At 41.3% G+C, this 16332-nt stretch overlaps 1 protein-coding gene across 6 annotated transcripts in view; it reads right to left on the minus strand.

Moving 5' to 3' along the window:
• ABLIM3 (actin binding LIM protein family member 3) overlaps nucleotides 1–16332 on the minus strand; it is a 222284-nt gene that overhangs the window by 119966 nt on the left and 85986 nt on the right. The window lies entirely within an intron of this gene.

Below are 16332 nucleotides of genomic sequence, written 5' to 3' on the forward strand. Positions count from 1 at the left end.
GTGTACAGTATTTGGACAAAAAAGGACATTTTACTTGCCAGGTTCAGTGTCTCACTAAATTCACTGGTAAAAATGCCACTGCTGTACAATACATAAAGAAAAGAAAATATATCACATTATATATATATATATATATATATATATATATATATATATATATATATATATATCTATCATCATATAATGTATCACAATTCTCTTTGTTTTTCACTGCATCATCTAATTTGATATTGTAAAATACTATTTTGCTACTGTTTGATACTGATTCATTTAATTTTCATTTACTTAAAGATGTTGTCCACTTTTTTTCTTTGATGACCTATCCGACACCCGGCACCCCTGCCAATCAGCTGTTATCGGTGCCAGCGGCAGTCACAGGACAGAAACAACCACTTGCCGAGGTGGCCATCTTCTGATAGTGTGGCCGCCACAGGGTGCTAAACCTTTATTTGAATAGGAGGCGGATGTGCAGTACCAAGCCTCGGCCAGCCCCGCAAGTGAGTATTTTTGGCCAATGGCGGCCTCCAACACCAATAACAGCTGATTGGCAAGGGTAGATCATCAATAAATCCATTTTTAGGCAAGTGACAGGATAGACGCCATGAGTTGGAGAAAGGGTTGTGATAATTGATGCAATGCTATAATAAAATATGGTATATTTTGCAAGTTCATGGAATTTTTGTTAGTGGTTTCACAGAATTTTTTGGGGTCAAAAACACTTTGTTCAGATGTTCCGTTTACGTCTATAATGGAATACAAAGTTCTTTGGTGTGTGGGCATAATGGACATAACTTTGTTGGAAATGGCATTTCTTAAAATGTGTCACTGTGCCCCCAAATTGTGCCAAGTAAGTCAGCCAATAAGAGGTGTACATTTCAACTAAAGGGTCTAACATGTTTCATTATGAGCAGCAAAGTTGTCTTGAAGTCCAGACACTGAAATAAATTAGGAGCATCGTCTGTCTGTCTGATCTAAGTTTATGCTGTTTTATTATTAGTCGGGATTAGTAAATGTGCCCCACTGGGTGAAAGAGTCCCAAAGAGAATCCATTATAACAGCAGAAAAAAAAACTGTTTGCTCAAAAAAGATTATGAGTGCAACATTTTTTTAATGATAGAAATGTATGCATTGTTTGGGCTAAACATATTTTCTCTTTTTTTATGCTGTGATATCATATGCTTCAAGAAAGGCAATTATGCCCTTCTTAAAGGGGCTTTTATATTGATGACCAATCCTTGCTTAGTTGTGGAGCAGAACTGTATAGTGGCCGAGACTGGGTACTGCACTGCCACCGATTAGATATTGATGACCTATCCTTAGGTTAGGGTCACACCACCGTATTTTCTCTCGTCCAAGAGAATTGGCTCAATTATGCTAATCATACTCTGATCAAACTCTGCCATCAATATAAAAGTCAAGGATAACCCTTTTAGATATCATCACCAAATCTTCATGTTACTTTTACTGTAAACAATTACTGTCTAAGATGAGAACTTCTTTTCCCTAGATGTTAAGAATGCTCACTTGTCACAGTTCCAGGTCTAAGTATTAAATTATCATTTGATTAAAGAAACATGATGGACCGTTATAAGTCAATCAAGACCAACAGATATCTGATCTCTGATGGATCTGGAGGGTTTTCTATGCCCCTGCTATAAGGCAAATTTGTGAATGAGCATCAGACTACCCAATGACATAAAACAGTCTTTAGAATAGTAATATGGGTCCGAGAACCTCAGACAATCTGAACTGAGGTTAAATCTGGGAACTGCTATTGAGCATTCGATAATATTCTTGCTTTATTCCCAAAGGGCAATTCTCCAGATAAACAACTGTAAAGGTGATATTTATAGGTGTCTTATCAATCAATAAAGCATGTATGTTAAGTATTTGGCAGCAATCTCTCAGGACTATTTAAATCAATACCATAGCATCTGGGAGTCTTTCATACTGCAGCCAATGTTGATTTTGTGAGATGTAGCTATATAAAGAAAAATATGTTATGTGACAATCAAAGATGCTCCCAAGCAAGTAGGTCATAACATGTATAAATCTATATTTACATCAGATGAACAAGACTGCTAAGTAACATTTATCCTACCAGTTTATTTAGATACATTTAAAGGGAACCTGCCACCTCTAGAAATGCTGTTTACCTGCAAATATATGGATAAAAAGCCTGTGCCTGGTTGCCTTCGTGGAGCTACAGGGAAAAAAATTATGTTCTCCCTGCAGTCCCTCTCTTACAGCCTTCAAGGGGGTGTTACAGTCGCCTCTCACTATATTGTGAATTTGGGGCTACAGTCTGCTTTGCAAAACACACGCTGCACACACACATGTGCAGGGCAGGCTGTCAATCAATGTGTCTGGGACTGATTACAGATTTCTGCTCAGCCCCAATGACTGGAAGCCAGCAACTGCAGGGAGAACATAACTTCATTTTCTTCCTGAAGCCACTGCTCCAGTAAACTGCAATCCCCGGGAATCTGCCTGTGGGCCAGAGAAAAGGACATCACGGGCCAGAAGTTCCCCACCCCTGGTCTAAGGGGTCAGGTTTCTCCTTGTGGTGAGTGCCAAAACAGAGTAAAGAGACTTATAAGCCACTAGATGGTGGCCGGATTCTAACGCATCGGGTATTCTAGAATATGCATGTCCACGTAGTATATTGCCCAGTGACGTAGTATATTGCCCAGTGATGTAGTATATTGCCCAGTTACGTAGTATATTGCACAGCCACGTAGTATATTGCCCAGTTACGTAGTATACAGCAGAGACACGTAGTGTATTGCACAGCCACGTAGTATATTGCCCAGTGACGTAGTATACAGCACAGAGCCACGTAGTATATTGCACAGCGACATACTATACAGCACACAGCCACGTAGTATATTGCCCAGTTACGTAGTATATTGCCCAGTGACGTAGTATATTGCCCAGTGACGTAGTATATTGCCCAGTGACGTAGTATACAGCACAGAGCCACGTAGTATATTGCCCAGTGACGTAGTATATAGCACAGAGCCACGTAGTATATAGCACAGAGCCACGTAGTAAATTGCCCAGCCACGTAGTATATTGCCCAGCTACGTAGTATATTGCCCAGCCATGTATGTCACAGGTTAGAAAATAAAAAATAAACATATACTCACCTTCCGAGGGGCCCCTTTTAGTTCTGTCGCCTGTGTTCGGTTCAGGCAGCAGCTTCCGGTCCGAGGGTGTGATGACATTGCGGTCACATGACCGTGACGTCTCGGCAGGTCCTTCTCGGGCAGGCGCGCAGGGCCTGCGATGACGTCGCGGTCACATGACTGTGATGTCATGGCAGGTCCTTCTCGCACAGGCGCGCAGGGCCTGTGATGACGTCGCGGTCACATGACCGTGACGTTATGGCAGGTCCTTGTCGCACATCAACCTTAGCACCAGAAACTGCCGCTTGCATGGACCGGTCACCGTAGCGTTGGAAAGGCGGCGGAAGGTGAGTATATAATGATTTGTTATTTTTTAAATTATTTTTAACATTAGATGTTTTTACTATTGAGGCTGCATAGGCAGCCTCAATAGTAAAAACTTGGTCACACAGGGTTAATAGCGGTGGTAATGGAGTGAGTTACCCGCGGCATAACGCGGTCCGTTACCGCTGGCATTAACCCTGTGTGAGCCGTGACTGCGGGGAGTATGGAGCGGGCGAAGAGCAGTGACTGCAGGGGAGTAGGGAGGGACTAATCGGACTGTGGCCATCGCTGATTGGTCGCGGCAGCCATGACAGGCAGCTGGCAAGACCAATCAGCGAATGAATATCCGTGACGGAAGTTGCCGACAGAAAGACGGAAGTACCCCTTAGACAATTATATATATAGATGGAATGCTCCGCTGGGAATTTCAGTATGGAAATAGCCTCTTCGGAGAGAACTATAAACATTAAAGGCAAATATGCATAACAGTGCATTGCTATGTATACTTGACAAAGGCCTACTGCTTTTTGAATCGTCGCATTTTCCCATGGCGGAATAAAGTTTTTTCTACTACATCTGGATGGAGCGCTGTTCTCCAAGAGGGTTCCATGGAGCTGGAACGAGCGCTCTAACATAGTGAGTGCTGTCAGCTTCTTTTTCATGTGTTTAAATATGCATAACAGATCTTTCCGTACAATACTAGAGATTTTTAATATGCAGCTCATTATCTAAATAACTGCCATCGTATATTGCACCCAGTAAAAGTCAACAGAAAAAATGTCTAGACAACGAAAATAATGTATACTGCGCCCTCCTTAGTCATTAACAAACGTTTCCTGCCACAATACAGATAACAGAGAGGGCAGCATGGTGGCTCAGTGGTTAGCATTGCAGCACTGGAGTCCTGGGTTCTAATCCCACCTTGGACAACATCTGCAAGGAGTTTGTATGTTCTCCCCGTGTTTGCGTGGGTTTCCTCCGGGTACTCCGGTTTCCTCCCACATTCCAAAGACATACTGATAGGGAATTTAGATTGTGAGCCCTATTGATAATGATAATGTGTGCAAAACTGTAAAGCGCTGCGGAATATGTTAGCGCTATATAAAAATAAAGATTATTATTATTGCCTGAATCAATGCAGATACTGCTGTGATCACAGGACTATATCTTCCAAGTTCCCTTTACAGCCATAGAAAGCTTGTCGTTGTTTTGGTAATATGTTCAAATGGTTGTCGGGTCTCAGAAGAAAAGTGTGCAGTCACTCTATGGTTTCCCTATATTCCCCAAGTGAGTGAGCAGTCACGTGAATTAAGGGAAGTGCATATAATTCTCTTTCACTCAGCAAGGAGAAAGTAAAGTTCTGCAGTAATCATGTCTTCCTTCTATGCTGCTTCTTATTAAACTGAATGTACAACCTCTAAGTGAATGCTGCTAATAATCAACATAGATGACTCATTTTCATGTTTTATTTCTAGATTAAAGCTTGAATTTACACACGGAGGTACTTACCGGCCTTTAAAGTACACAACTGGAGATCTGCTTTAACAAGCATAAGCGATCTACCACTGACACAACAATTACATTTCTATGGGTGTAAATGGAGTATCATTTAAGACAAAAAAAGATTCACTGTGTGAACAACACCTTATTTTTTTATGTTTCTCAAATAACATTCAGAGCGAAATATTTCAAGAGAATACACAGACGCGGCTATAACTTTCTCTCGGCAATAGTGCCAAGCATAATTGGGTTATACACCATTCTTTATTAAGAAGACAACATTAAAATATGGCTCCCAAACTTTCAGATGCCACAAGAGCATAACCTTTTATTTCAATCTACACTATATATCACGTGCAGGAGAACAAATATATTTTCCTGCACTTTTCCGAAGTTACAGAGGTGCCATAAAAATGCAAATGAACATAAATGTAGTTATTAATTCTTCCTCTGAAGTATCGCCCAGACAAACTGATCTCCCTCACAGTTTTATTTCATATGGGTATCAAATAATAATAAACTTTGTAATTATGATTTGATGGAGTCTCAACAGAGCTTTATTTTGAGCAGAGTGCTTGGGGCACATTTTGCACAGAAAGAAAATAAACTACACTTTTCATACATAGAGATCTTTTCGGTAACCTGGAAAATGGAGGTCAAGTAAAACCATAGCCAATTTATGGAAACTGAATAGCTTGTAATGCCATGTTGTTTTCATGGCCTCTTCTCCAGTGGCTGGCATCTGTACAGGGTTAGTTATCTCATCCATGAAAGTCTGAGATGAGAACAGAGCCTACCCACGAGTCGTCATAAGTCTAGCTTGTTTCAGACATCTTGCCAATTTATTTTTTTAAGCAGTGGCAAAGCAAGGAGCTGATCATGGCTTTTTGCAGTGCCACTATTTAACGGTATGTAATTATATCCGTGTCCTTAAAGAAGTTTTCCAGACTCTAGCAATGTGCACACTATTACTATTCCCCTATATTTGCAGTGCAAGTGGGCAGTCATGTAACCACTTGTATGAGATTTGCATACTTGCTGTTATGAACAGGCTAGATTCTCTTCTGCTTCTCTCAATGTTCTATTGAGACTACACTCCCTGACAGAAGTTGTCGCTTATCCATGTTATGTAAATAAAAGCTTATAACCTGACGTTAAATTCATCCATTGGTTGTATAAATTATTCTTTTGAAAGCTGAAACCCTCCGAAATGTGGTTTAGGTTAAGAAAATAAATTGGCATCAATGCAGAAATATTGCTCTGTTAATGGACACAGAATGGTCAGATTTTGGCAAGACAAACGTTTTGTCACCTGGTCATATAATGCACCTAATGTGCATTATATGATCTATTGAGACTAGATTCTATTGAGGACTAGATTCTCATCCGCTTCTCTCAATGTTCTATCGGGACTAGATTCTATTGAGGGCTAGATTCTCTTCTACTTCTCTCAACGTCCTATCGAGACTAGATTCTATTGAGGACTAGATTCTCTTCCTCTTCTCCTAATGTTCTATTGAGGACTAGATTCTATTGAGGACTAGATTCTCTTCCTCTTCTCCTAATGTTCTATTGAGGACTAGATTCTATTGAGGACTAGATTCTCATCCGCTTCTCTCAATGTTCTATTGAGACTAGATTCTATTGAGGACTAGATTCTCATTCGCTTCTCTCAATGTTCTATCAAGACTAGATTCTAATGAGGACTAGATTCTCATTCGCTTCTCTCAATGTTCTATCGAGACTAGATTCTATTGAGGACTAGATTCTCATCCGCTTCTCTCAATGTTCTATTGAGACTAGATTCTATTGAGGACTAGATTCTCATCCGCTTCTCTCAATGTTCTATTGAGACTAGATTCTATTGAGCACTAGATTCTCTTCCACTTCTCTCAATGTACTATTAAGACTAGATTCTATTGAGGACTAGATTCTCATCCGCTTCTCTCAATGTTCTATTGAGACTAGATTCTATTGAGCACTAGATTCTCATCCGCTTCTCTCAATGTTCTATTGAGACTAGATTCTATTGAGGACTAGATTCTCATCCGCTTCTCTCAATGTTCTATTGAGACTAGATTCTATTGAGCACTAGATTCTCTTCTGTTTCTCTCAATGTTCTATTGAGGACTATACTTTATTGAGGAATAGATTCTCATCTGTTTCGCTCAATGTTTTGTTGAGACTAGATACTTGAGGACTATATTCTCATCTGCTTCTCTCAATGTTCTATCAAGACTAGATTCTATTGAGGACTAGATTCTCCTCCACTCCTCTCAATGTTCTATTGAGGACTATATTTTATTGAGGACTAGATTCTCTTCCACTTCTCTCAATGTACTATTAAGACTAGATTCTATTGAGGACTAGATTCTCATCCGCTTCTCTCAATGTTCTATTGAGGACTAGATTTTAATTCACTTCTCTTAATGCTCTATTAAGAAAATCAAATGATAATCTACTTGTCACGTGGCCACATACATGCTAATCAGAAAAAGAGTAAAAAAATGGCAACATTAGTGTCTACTAAAATTGCACATAAGAGGGAACAGTGACAGGGTGCACACCTCACGATATCACGATTCTGCAGTTTGCAGTCACATAGAGTCATTGCAAACTTTGTTTTTCAGCCAGGAAATCCTCTCTAAAAAGGGCTATTCCTTGAAAAAACAAGTTATTGCCTATGCATAGAATAGCTAATAACTTGTTGATCACTGATGGACCTGAGAACCAAGCTCTGCAGCACTTTCTTGAATGGTGGGTACAGCGTTTGTCTTTCCCCGGCAGTGCATAGACAGTGAATAGAGTGGAGGTCAAGCTTGCGTACCCCCACTCCATTCACAATGGGGCTGCAAAGCACCATTCTTGAGGTTCTACAGCCCCAATCTTAGGATCGCTGGGGTTGAACCTGATTTTTTGGGGAAACCCTTTATGATGTAGATATAGAATATAGTATTAGTATTATTAGAATATAGTAGCAGTGCTGCAAGAAGCTATGATAAGCTTCATGCCTTGTAATTCTATGCGTTCTCTATGATGCTGCTAGCACAATGATGTGACATCAATCCGGTGCTGAAGTCATTCAGAGGTAGAGTGGATAGGAGATGGTGCCCTATGGGAAAATATGATGGGAAGTGTTTTTTTTTTCAGAATGGTATTGGGGTGGCTTGAATTCTTATCGTTAGACACAGTGGTAGTTTATATTCTCTTCAGAGTCAAAGTGTTGGTTTATAATATATTCAGCTGGAACAGAGGTGGCTTATGTTACATTTAGGGGGCCACATTGAGTAATTCTGTATTCAGAGGTCACAGTGGCTAGTCAAGTATTGATAGGAGGCACAGAGGTTAATTTTATATTCAGGGGGCACATTGGGTAGTTATATTTTAATGAGGGGTCACAATATAGCATATATTATATTTAGGGGCACATTGTAAAGTATATTTGTATTAATTTTTTTTATTTAAGGCACGGCTGGGGACCTGTTTTCTGCCAAGGGCTATTTTGATATTTAAAAATTGTGCGCTAACTCCGCCAACAAAGTACGACCTGACGCTGACAGTGGTATCAAGTCATAATCGTTCATTGCACGCACCTCAGCATCCAGTAGTGAACGCTGCATGCGCGTGTTCACAGAGCAAGAAGGAATTAAAAGGTTGGTGGCCATTAGAAAACAGCTGCTGGCACAAGCACTGTGGTCCCCAGGAATCTGCTCAGGGGTCAGACAAGAGGTAATCGCTGGCCATTTACGGTTCCAAAAAGCACATTGGGGTGTGTGCGTCACTTGGTTCACTGGACCACCTAAGTATGACTGCATAACATATTTTTATATCTCTGTGCCTAGCTTGTCCTCTATAATCTGAATCGACAATTTGATTTAACTAGCATCTGATGGGCATTTGTAGGACTCTTATCTACCTTCAGTCCTTATTGCACAAGTTACTAAGGGTTAATATGCTCTGACTAACCTAAACTTTTCAAGTGATTGAACATACTTTATTCATTTTTTGGATTTATGCAGCACTTATACTCCCTATTATAATCCTGCCTATGGATTATACAATACCATAATGACATCACATGATTAACTGACTAGCTGAATCCTTCTAAGCTCTATGTAGAAACAGGAGGTAAATTTTTCCTGTATGAGTCATGACTCACTGCAAAAGTCCCTGGCAGGGGGAGGAGCGCAGCAGCTGGGTCAGGAGAGTTGAAGAGGGGGATGATGCATGCAAGGACAAGAGACATCCTGTTTCTATATAGAGCAGAGAAAAGAGAAGAATTAGCTGGGTAGAAAGGTAAAATAAGCAATTGTAAGTAATCAGTGCTATATAAAATGATAATGGCAGTATATTATGAGGATAAAAACTTTGATAATAGTGCTTCTTTAATGTTATGAAACTTTTTTATTGTAGCTTATAAAACACCTACATAAAAGTTCTCAAAAAAATCCTATTTGTGAACTTTCGTACTAAGAAAGTTTCTACAGGTTAGCTAGGATTTAAAAAAAATATTCTTACCAAAATATATTGTTACTAGTAGCAAGACGTATATATTACACAAAAATATGCAATACACAAAGGGTATGTGCACACGTTGCGGTTTTTGCTGCGGATCCGCAGCGTTTTTGACGCTGCGGACCGGCAGCAGTTTTCCATGCGGTGTACAGTACCATGTTAACCTATGGAAAACAAAAACTGCTGTGCACATGCTGCGGAAAAAAATGTGCGGAAACGCTGCGGTTTATTTTCCGCAGCATGTCAATTCTTTGTGCGGAATCCACAGAGATTTTACACCTGCTCCATATTAAAAAACCGCAGGTGTAAAACCGCAGAAGAATCCGCACAAAAACCGTGGAAAATCCGCGATAAATCCGCAGCAAAAACGCAGTGTTTTTGCCCTGCGGATTTATCAAAATCAGTGCGGAAAAATCCGCACACCAGTCCGCAGCGTGTGCACATACCCAAAAAGTTGATAGTCATGTATGTATGTGCAGACGGGACGTTTGAAATGTAGGTGAAAATGTGTGGTCCCTGTACCTTCTTAATACTGATGTCTGCAGTGCAAATATCACTCTTGGACAGATATCACTAATCACACTTAATCACAGTTGAAAATATTGCTGGTAAAACTAAATTTCACATGGGCAGTGTACTTTTTTAGCAATTTAAGGTTGTTACACTGTATGTCAGAGAATGTTTAATGTGAGAAAGATACAATAACAGGATACATATGGAAGGGAGCATTAATAGAACATTTGGCAATGAAGGCTCAAGATCAGTGTCACATTCATCCTTGGCTGTTCCCTAATGCCACCGGATCACAAGTGAAGAGTTGTTATACTATAAAAGTTGTAAAACCAATGCGCCTACGCTCCTAGAAGAGTTGTGCAGGACAGTGTTCACACAACAATATGCCATGTTCTCTCGTTCCTCCATTGGTCTGCCTTCAGAAGACTTTATTACAAAGTGGAAGAGACCTTTAATTAGAGAGATGTCACACTGCCTTCACGTAACTTTACAGAAGATGCGATGTTTTAATCGGCTAATAAGGATCTTTTCCCATTAGATGCTAATTCAGATCTCGTACCGGGTATAACATGAAGTGTCTGCGGTCACACAACGTCGGCACAGCACACCATTATGTAGAAGCTTTCAGCCTGCAGCTTCAAAAGCCCTTCTGTGCCAAGCTCGGTGTGTGCCGGGGACTCCTGTGCCGGATAATTAGATCACAGACACAATTTTAGCAGCCACCTGTCTGCTGCTGTCACAGCCCATACCTGTCACTGCAACGCTATGTCACCTCCTGTGGTTGTAGGGGAAGTAAACAAGATGAGGGCATTTAATGGAGGATAAAAGGACAAAGTCAGAGTGACAGAATCTGGGCTGAGGAACGAAAAACTTGCTGATAGGAAAACACTGAGCTTAGCAGGAGCACTAAACTGGCATCTTTGTTGCTACTTCACTGTTAAAATCCATGGTGCCACCACGGCCACATGGGGTGACCTAGCAAATGAGTCCATATGTCATGCATAGTATGTAATTTATACCCAAATTCTTTATTTACATCTTCCTTACCGGGATTCTCTGACTATGTTCATACATAGCTCAATCAACATGGCTCCATAATATTCTCTCTTAGGGTATGTCTCCACGGTACGGATGGGGGCCGGTATCGCCGCAGCGGCGAAGCCGCTCGGCGCTAAGCCCCGCCCCCTTAATGGGACGCGATCATGCCGGATGTGTTAACTCTTCACATCCGGGATGATCGCTCTCTCCCATAGGGCCCTGTGATATGCCTTGCGGGGACGCTGCATCCCCGCAAGGTGTACGGGCATGCTGCGATCTGAAAAGACGCGCAGCATGTCCGTAGTCGCAGGGCCGCCGCGTGCGGGTTTCCACGCATAGTGGAGACGGGATTTCATAAAATCCCCTCCACTATGCAGGAACATCTGGACGCTGCTTGTTTGACGCTGCAGCGCTGCGCAGCGTCAAACAAGCAGCGTTTCCTGAACGTGGAAACACACCCTCATTGTGTGCTGATCCTGGGGACCACAGAATGCAAGACTTATTAACATACAAATGAACTTCAATGACATACAACCTTAGGGATCCTTTTATGAATGTATGAAGACAGGAATGTGTAATGAAAGAGTGATTTTGTTGTAGCAATGGCAAATTATCTGAAGTCACAAGAGGTTATAAAACATATATTTATTTGGTTATTTATTATATGATTATTTGTATAGATTTATTATGTTACTCTTTATATACACTTCAAAAACCAGATCGACAACATCAGACAAAGTTTTAATGTGTAACCATCATGATCCCTCCCTATAACAGACCAATGCCCATCTCCCATAACGTTCTTACCATCACTGAAGAAAAACTTACTTATTTTTTCTCAAAAATCTTAACTCACTATTTATGCACTTGATCCCATCCCACCTCCTCCCTAACCTCACCATCATCCTTATCCTGCACCTTACCCATATCTTAAACCCATCATTAACCTCTGGTGTCTTCACTTCTGCTTTCAAACATGCAACAATCATACCTATCTTGAAGAAGCCATCCACTGACCCAACCTCAACGTCTACCTTCAAACTCCTCAAATTTCACATTCATATTGAACTACTCACTCTTCAACAACCTAAAATCTGGCTTCTGTCCGCACCACACCACTGAAACTGCATTAACCAAAGTTACAAATTACTTACTATCTGACAAAGCTAACAGACAATATTCTCTACTCCTCCTTCTAAACCTATCTTCTTCCTTTGACTTAGTTGACCAATCACTCTTACTACAGATCCTCTGTTGCCTTGACATGAAAGATCTTGCCCCTCCTGGATCTCATCATACCTTACTGTGCTTTTAGTGTTTCCAATTCAGATACTACCATCTCATACTGCCCTTTCTATGTTTGTATACCTTAAGGCTCTGCCCTTCCTTACACCACCACTCTTCTCAATCTACACCATTTGCCTGGCAAAAATAAAAAAGTTCCATGGCTTCCAGTACCACCTGTATGCTGATGACACTCAAATCTACCTCTCTGGCCCAGATGTCACCTTACTGCTGTCCAGAATCCCAGACAGCCATAACTTCTTTCTTCTTGTCACATTTCCAAAACCTTAATGTGGACGAAAACAAACTCTCCATCTTTCCTCCATCTCAATCAGCCCCTACCAGTTCTATCAATACAAATGACAATTCTTTCCTCTTTACCACAAGTCCTCTGCCTCGGTGTAATCCTTGACTTTGCCCTGTCCTTCAAACTTCATATCCAAATTCTTGCCATCTTCTGTCTCCTCCAACTCAAAAATATTTATTGAATTTGTCCTTTCATCAATCCTGAATTTACTGAAATGTTACTGCATGTCCTCATCTCTTGCCTCAACTACTTTATTATCCTCCTTTTGTGGCCTCCCGGCTGCACTCTCGCACCTCTCCAGTCTGTCCTTAATCTGGTACCCAATTAATCTACATCTCCTCCGGCACTCTCCTCTACCAATCCCTTGACTGGTTTCCGATCCCCCAGTGAATCCAGTTTAAACTAGTAACAATGAAAACGCTCATAATCCCCCATACATAATCTCCAAACAAGTCTCCTCACTTGTAGCCTCAGATCGGTACAAGACCTCCTTCTCTCCTTTGCTCTTGTACATTTGTCTTCCAATCATCCCCAAGACTTCTCCAGGGCGTCCCCCATCCTCTGGGACTCAATATGTACGATTACCTCCAACATTTGGATCCTTCAAGCAGAACCTGAAAACTCATCTATTCAAAAATGCCTACTGCCTGCAATAACCCACTGCCACCTCTCTACTACCAGAGGCCCTGCAACCTCAGACCTATTGTCTGCTTCCCCAATACACTGTACATTGTAAATCCATGAGGGCAGAGTCCTCTCCCTCTATAAATGTCTGGTAGTATGTTTACATAACATTTTAAATATCTTACGAGTGTAAACCCTTTTTCACATGTGCAACTTTGGGATTATGGGTGCGCTAAAAACAAAAAAAAATGATATGTTTATATTGATCCATATCACAATATTAATATATAAACACACTTAATACATTAACATTTTTATGTGTTTCACATTTGTTTTGAGCAAACATACATCAGTACAGTCTTCGATTCTGACGCTTGACTCTCCCAAGACAGATTATATCGTGGGAGAGAAGAATCCAGACTGTTGGATTTCCAAGAGCATATCCTTTTCTTTTCTGGGAGATAAGCCACTGGTATTGGAGTCAGTCTCTCATAAAGAACACAAGAGTGCTTGGCTAGTTTCTGTATACAGGTGAGTCTGGGATGACAGCTGTTGGCCGAACAATGCAGTTGTTTGAGAGTTAATTCATGTTTATGGGGGCCTTTACTAAGAATCCATCAGTGAGCTAGTTTTGAAATTTTTTAAAGGAAAAGGATTTCCAAATGCTCATCCTTTTGTTCTCAGGGAAATATGCCACTAAAAAAGGAGACTGACCGAGGCACTATCGATGAGAACAATGAAGCAATTAGCTAGTTCCTGTGTATAGGGAGTTGGGGGAGATAGCTGTCAGCCGAACCATCCATCACCAACAGCTATCTAAATTATATGGGGTCCTTAGAGGGAACCTGTAATTTCCCCAAACTCTATTAACCGGCAGATATAGAGTTAAGGTACCTTCACATTAAGCGACGCTGCAGCGATAGCGACAATGATGCCGATCGCTGCAGCGTCGCTGTTTGATCGCTGGAGAGCTGTCACACAGACCGCTCTCCAGCGACCAACGATGCCGAGGTCCCCGGGTAACCAGGGTAAACATCGGGTTACTAAGCGCAGGGCCGCGCTTAGTAACCCGATGTTTACCCTGGTTACCAGCGTAAAATGTAAAAAAAACAAACAGTACATACTTACATTCGTGTCCCCCGGCGTCCGCTTCCTGCACTGACTGAGCGCCGGCCCTAACAGCAGAGCGGTAACGTCACCGCTGTGCTGTACTTTCACTTTCACTTTACGGCGCTCAGTGTGGGAAGCGGACGCCGGGGGACGCGAAGGTGAGCATGTACTGTTTGTTTTTTTTACACTTTACACTGGTAACCAGGGTAAACATCGGGTTACTAAGCGCGGCCCTGAGCTTAGTAACCCGATGTTTACCCTGGTTACCAGTGTAAAACATCGCTGGTATCGTTGCTTTTGGTGTCAAACACGACGATACACGCTGGTCTGACGACCAAATAAAGTTCTGAACTTTGTTCAACGACCAGCGATATCACAGCAGGATCCTGATCGCTGCTGCCTGTCACACTCAACGATATCGCTAGCCATGACGCTGCAACGTCACGGATCGCTAGCGATATCGTTTAGTGTGAAGGTACCTTAAATCTGCATGCTAATAGCATTACAAAACTATTCAGTTGCCTTACTGAAAGTGGGGCTAAAATGAGCTTTATTTTTTCTTCAATCCGCTGGCTTTCAGTCACAGATGCGCGCCTGGAAATAGTGATGCTCAGTAGACAGAGAGTACACCTCCATATTTTTTTTGACAGCTCACATTGCTGAATTGTTTGCTTACAGTCATAGCTCACAATGCTGTGATCTGTAATTGAAGCTACTCTAGGACACCTCTATAACTGAAAGCCATTGGTTCCAAATAGGAATAAAGTTAATTTTTTCCTGGTAGCCGCGCTTTCCGTATGGTGGCCAGATACTGTAATGCTATTACCTACAGATTAACCCTATATCAGCCAGTTAGTACTATTTTGGAATATGACAGGTTCCCATTAACTGTATCTGCGAACAATTATCTAAATGTGTGATGTAAGTAGATCCTGATGATGATCTTCAAGTCAAGAGTTTAAGTACTTTCAAATAAATCTCCAAGACTGTCCTGCAAATGTCTAGCTACCCACAGTAACACCAGAAAATTACATCCCAGGAGATTTTTTTTGGCTGAAGGCTACAAACGAGTCCATTTTTCAATATAAGAGGTACTAGCGGCAACCTTCATGAACTTTAGCTCTCATGAAATCAACAAAGTGCTCAAAGCCGATTGCTGCCACAAAAAGGATGTAAATTCAATACAGTAGTGATAAATTAATACATTTGAGTGATATTATATTGTATACAGCGCATAAAATTATACAATTATATTTTTTTTCCAGCAAAAGCATGGAATGTGTGCAGAGTGGTTAATCTAATCAGCAGAGAAAGTTTTGCTTTTTTGGCTTTATCTTTGGAATTATTAACACAGAAGGAAGTTCTTAATTGTCCTGTTATGAGAAAAGAGAGAGTATCTTGGGAGTATTTGACTCCCTGAGCCAAAAAATACAACAGCTTACATAATGTTTGTTTCCTGCTGTGAACAAATGCCAAAAACCCGTAAACTAAAAGGCTGGGAAGAAGTTGGGAGTGCCACTTGACCAACTGACCTCTTCTACAACTATCCCAACATTGTACTGAAAACCACTGTAGAGTACATAGTAAACTGAAGAATATGGAAGGAAGTCCCAGAAGTTTTGTAAAATGTTCCCTTTGTCAGGGAATACGTAAAAGGAGTTATCCAGTAATATTTTATTTTATAGACTATTTTATTTTTTACTGTAGGCCTAAAAACTACCAGCAGGTAGTTGTTAACAGAGGCAACTACCTGCCTGTTCTGCCCGGCTCCAGTCACTGACCACTGCTGCCTGTGATCTAGCTACTCCACATCAACACAGCTGCTCTTCCTCTTCCGGGCTGCTCTATTGATGGGGTGTGACTGCCAATGTTATGCTGATTGACAGCCAGCTCCCCGCAGTTAGGCAGCTGGGAGCCAGCTGTCAGTCAGCACCACATTGGCAGTCACACCCCATCAACAGACCAGAGCAGGAGAAGCAGTTTCACTGT

This window comes from Ranitomeya variabilis, chromosome 5, assembly GCF_051348905.1.
Source record: "Ranitomeya variabilis isolate aRanVar5 chromosome 5, aRanVar5.hap1, whole genome shotgun sequence".
NCBI lineage: Eukaryota > Metazoa > Chordata > Amphibia > Anura > Dendrobatidae > Ranitomeya > Ranitomeya variabilis.